At 42.3% G+C, this 5401-nt stretch overlaps 1 pseudogene across 1 annotated transcript; it reads right to left on the bottom strand.

The window, feature by feature from the left end:
• Positions 1 to 262: 262 nt before the first annotated feature.
• Positions 263 to 5165, bottom strand: LOC310858342 (G2/mitotic-specific cyclin-B2-like; annotated as a pseudogene). Its single transcript, XR_014571045.1, has 10 exons — positions 5097 to 5165; positions 4865 to 4978; positions 4391 to 4714; positions 3843 to 3971; positions 3215 to 3373; positions 2864 to 3107; positions 2209 to 2356; positions 1961 to 2062; positions 1279 to 1335; positions 263 to 391 (listed from the first exon to the last, which is right to left on the bottom strand). The product of XR_014571045.1 is annotated as a G2/mitotic-specific cyclin-B2-like (transcript).
• Between the last annotated feature and the right edge of the window lie 236 nt (positions 5166 to 5401).

The raw sequence follows: 5401 nt of genomic DNA, 5'->3' as shown, positions 1-5401 counted from the left end.
TTTGAGTACTCACCCCATCAAACAAAAAAGAAAGTATGGCAGATGTCTGGTTTCCAGGCTAGTCTTACAACACATATAATTCATAGACATTTACAAAATGTACATGACTTACCAGTTTGCTATTTACAACACATAATTCATAGATATTTACATGAGACCTGACGAGTTGCAGGTATCTGAACTGCATCACTTAATTTTGAGTACTCACCCCATCAAAAAAAAAGAAGAAAGTATGGCAATTGGCAGATGTCTGGTTTCCAGGCTAGTCTGATTCAACTTCATTGGGATTGCCAAGCAGGGGCGTAGCTAGACTCCTCACCGTAGATGACTGCAGCTCAGAAAGGCGAGTGACATTCATCAGGTTGCTCCCTGAGTACTTCATCTTGATGGCCTTGTGCAGAGGGAAAACTAGCATTAGAATTACATTAATGTATTTATTAAACATATGTTACACTATTATAAAGTCCCCACAGGATCACGGAATTTACCACCGATTTCAAAGCCGTCTGTGGAATTCTCGACCAGCCACGGAATAGTATGTCCATGGAATAGTCGGAAGCCCCCGTTTTTACTCCAGGGAAATTTTCGGTAGAAGAAACAGCTCGCAGAGCATCCGTATAACATGACAAAGTTACTTATTACTACAAGTAAGTAGTAATAAGTAGGTAGTCTAGGTACTTTAATAAGGATTTGTACATGGTGAGGTGTCTAACAACACGTGTTTATTTCCAGAGGGGACATAAATATGGCCCACTAAATGCTTCCTTCTGAAACTGAATCTGTGTAAATGGTTCCTACTGAAACGGAATCCATGTCCTGACAATGACAAATTGACAATGCTAAAGCAGAAAAGAATAAATATTACACCCACATTAAGTATCCTCTAGTATAAACAGTAGTTACTGTGGGCAGGGTTTGAATGACCACAATGACCCTTGCAACCAAAAACAAATTAAAACATGAATAAATCCCCAAAAACATTTATTGGAATATTTGATTATTATGACTCATGCATAATTACAATTAATTGTATCCATTTCATGAAATATTTTAATTATCTAAAAACTAAGCCACAGAATCAAGGATTGTTCTCTGCTGAATTAGGAATGTTCGCCGCGGAATCAAGACTTTTTTCTCTGGATTCCTGTGGGGAATTATACTAACACTAGTTGAGAGGGACTCATGTTGTATTCCAACATCCCCTTCCAACTCTACATTATACTAACCCTAGTGGAGAATATACATTTTATTTTAGTAATATTAATCTATATACAACACCAAAATGCGCATCTTCAACTCCAGTGTGAAACAGGTGCTTCTGTATGGAGCCGAGACCTGGAGGACAACAACACTTACAACACACAGGCTGCAAACATTTACAAACACATGCCTCAGGAGAATCCTCCACATCTGGTGGAGGGACAAAGTAAGCAATGTGGACCTGTGGAAAAGAACAAGCCAGGACCCCATTGACTTACAGATCCGAAAAAGAAAGTGGAGTTGGATTGGCCACACCCTCAGAAAACCTGCGACAAACATCACCAGACAAGCCCTGAAATGGAACGCCCAAGGAAAAAGGAAACGAGGTCGCCCCAGGAACAGCTGGAGAAGAAGTATCGAGGCAGAAATGGCAGAGAGAGGGAGATCTCGAAAGAACGGCTAAAAACCGAGTGAAATGGAGGACATTGGTCAACGGCCTATGCACCCTAGAGGAGTAACGGGCTTAAGTCAAATATTAATCTATGTGGACATCCCCATCTTACTGCATTATATTCCAATTTACAATTAAGGCATTTAGCAGATGCTCCTTGTCCAGAGCAACTTAAAGTAAACACAGACATCACATGCGGAAAGCTAGTGTCCGAGTGTCTCAGTAATCTAGGATCATAGGTAAACCAAGCATCAGTGTGAACATGATGCTTGAACATGAGAACATGAGTGCCTTCATTTGCCAACTCACCTGGAAATTTGTATTCCCCTCGTTGACGACATTCTTAGCAATGTGCTGCATTATCGGTTTCAGGTGAGCTTCATAGGTTGTGCAATGCTGCTCTGTAGGAGTCTGGAAAAACAATCAATAAGATAATCATATGTGGTGCAATACGGCTCGGCTCTATAGTAGTCTGCAACACATGGAAAAACAACTTTAATCAAAGGACAAAGTGTCTGTAATGAGCCAACATTATACATTTATTCTATTCAACTCACCCATGGCAGGCCACCCAGCAGCAGCTGGGAGAGGCACAGTGAAGCAGCAGCGATCTCAGAGGGTCGGTAGTGAACTATGTCGTAATCTAGGAGCGTCAACTCCATGATACTTGGCCAGCATGTGTCTCTCCACGGTTAGACATGGATTCTCAGATTGCTCCACGGTACACTAGGGAAAAAAAACACACATTAAAAAGCCTGCTTTCATACAATACTTGGCTACATCATGCATTATTTCTCATTTAGACCATGCTCTTGTTGCTTTATAAAGTAACTCTGAACAGCATAATGTTTATTGGAATATTTGATTATTTTGACTCATCCATAATTACAATTGTATCCATTTCATGAAAGATTTTAATTATATAAAAAGAAAATAGCTTTATAACATTTTAGGTTAAATAAATTGGAAATCTAATTTTTTGTGATCAGATTTGAACCACATTCCTATACAGGTAGATTGAAAAGTCAGTTTTTTGTTTCAGTCTGAACACTGACAATGTCACAACCACGGCGAATCGGCGATCATGGTAAACAGAACAGACGATGCAAAAGCTTGTCAAATAGTGACATGTAAATTTGCCATTTTGTCGGTCTCAAAGAACAGAATTGAGAAACAACTCTGATTTGCCTGCAGTCTGGAACAATGACTCACGCTTGCAGCCTTGGATGCTCTCCTGAGGAAGTGCAAGGGCAGTGGGCGCCCCAGCTCAAAGTTGAGACCTTAGAATCAGCCGCTCCATCTGTCTAATCTGAGTGGTTGTGTAGGTGTTGTCTGTAATGTCAGCCAACTCCTGGATCCTAAGGGTGTCCATTTGTCTCGTCTCCTCATACTTTGAGGCCAGCAGCATGGCAGTGACACCAACAAGCTGGAGATTAGTTGGTGAAACTTGCTGAACCTGAAATACATCAAAACAGCTCATTAAAAAAGAGATTTATATAATTAAAAAAAAGACACTAGAGCAGATTAAATGGCAAACTAATTGAATTAGTAAGTTTCCCTTACTTGCAGAAAACGATCCAAGATGGCAACTGTGAGATAGTGTGTATCCTGCTGCAGCTGGTAACTGGAATGAAGCTGGATCAGCCAGTCGATTAAGACAGCTCGCATGTGTGCTGTTATCTTGTAGCCCTTCAAGTACCCGGGTCGGACAGCCTGCTTTACCTGTACAAAGAAAACACATTACATTGCTGCAAGACACAATCATTACATAATCACCTGATCGGCATTGCCTAATAGTCATAATTGCTTTCATGTTCATACACAATGGGTTCATACACAATGGGCCTAAAAGCCAAATAGAAATTAAATGTTTATGTTCAATAGAAAAAACAATTGTCGGCCCAGGCCGTAGCGTAACGGTCTGGGCACCGGACTGGTGATCCAGTCGCGGTGTGCCGCGGGTTCGACTCCCGGACCCGACACGGCCTTTACCGCATGTCATCCCCCCCATCTCTCTCCCGTTTCCTGTCAGCCTACTTTCTATCCCTTAAAAAATCAATAAAGGCGTAAGCCGCAAAAAAATATCTTTAAAAAAAAAGAAAAAACAATTGTCAAGTAAAATGTCATGACTGTGACAACAACCTTAGTCTCATCACGTAGTAAAAAAAAACATGCCTCTGGCATCTCATACCTCTAGAGCCATAAGATATGCATATATGTCTTTCACATATTCAGAACGTAGGAGGTGAGGCATCTCCGAGTCTCCTGCATCAATGTCCTCTATCGTCGTTTTGGTTGAAGGTATGGCTGCACCAGTCCTCTGAGGAGAAAGAAAAAAGTCAAAACCCATCCTTGTACAATAATTTATATAAAAAATATACAAATACTTTTTTTTATCCCACGATTTTGTAACCCATTTTTCACCCCTGTGTCAATCATCTAATGTGATCCTGGGCTCTACACACCCTCCACCAACCTAGTCCCCATATATGGGGGACAAGGGGAGAGCAACGGACTTGAACTCATGCTTCCTTCATGCCTGAGTGTCCAAGTTGCTCCTTTACACCTGACAGGGGGGAGTTTCCCTGGTTGGACGTAGCGCGTGGAAGGAACACGTTATTCCAACCAGTTCCTTTCCCCTCCATCAGGCGCCCAGGCTGGCCAGGGGGAGGCAGTTTAATATACAAATACTGATAGCGATGATATGCAATTCTACAGTGCAGACTAGCAATAACTTACTCTGGACTCTAGGATGGATGCTCTCCACACCTTCCTATTCATCATCAGGAGCTCTGCAGTGTTCACAGCTCTGCTGTCACGCTGCAGTGTGTCTACATAGGTGATGTGCCCGTCTCCCCATCCAACTGTGCCTCGTGCAACTCTGTTGGCCATCACTTTCAGGTGCCTAGCACAGTGCCCAGCCATCCTCGTCATTCTCTCCCTGAGCTTGACCGCGACTCCCGGGAGGCATTTGTAGAGGTCCACGTTTCGGATGTGGTCCACCCATGGTACACCAGGGATCATCTGCAGCGTTCTTGTGTAGACACTATCCATGGCCTTGACCTGAGTGTACAGAGGGAACCTTCCATTAGAGGTATGACTCACTAAATTTGAACAGTCATTTTAAATGAACACAAGTGATTTCACACTCTGTGTAAAAACAAGTAGCAAACTGGAGTCTGTGGAATTGTAAAGGTTGAGATTTACATATACCTTCATGTTAGGCGCCTTGTTGGCAAGGTCTCCAAGAGCAGCTCTCTTTGGACCAGGTTCATGCACGTTGACATTCCCCATGTGTACACGGTTCTCCTTCTCCACGTTCATCCACTGTTCAGGAACATTAAACAGAAACAGTCAATCATCCGGTTGAAAAAATAAAAGCAACGTAAAAACAAAGTTTATGTTTTAAAACAAATACATGTAACCGGCGGGTCATCGATCAGACCAACGTCTGCGCCCCGTAGCCTCGGTACCCAGGCTTTAATTTGAGTTCGCATTCGGCTATGCGCCCCATAACGGGCGAGTGACGGTTAGGTTTCATCATTCTATAGCCCAAGATTTAGAGTTTTTTTCCAAGAGCGATATCGTCAGAATCGAAAAGAACTCTACGAGAGTCTAAATCTTGGGCTCTCTCATCTACATGTCGCTTGCCGACCAGAACAGTGATTGATTGATTTATTAACAGTTTGCAGAATTACAGTAGGCCTACATTTAAAGTACAACTCAATACAACAACTGTTAACTGTGGAC

Source organism: Protomyctophum parallelum, assembly GCF_964188405.1.
Source record: "Protomyctophum parallelum genome assembly, chromosome: 5".
NCBI classification, from domain to species: domain Eukaryota; kingdom Metazoa; phylum Chordata; class Actinopteri; order Myctophiformes; family Myctophidae; genus Protomyctophum; species Protomyctophum parallelum.
This window is presented reverse-complemented; position numbering and strand designations above follow the sequence as displayed.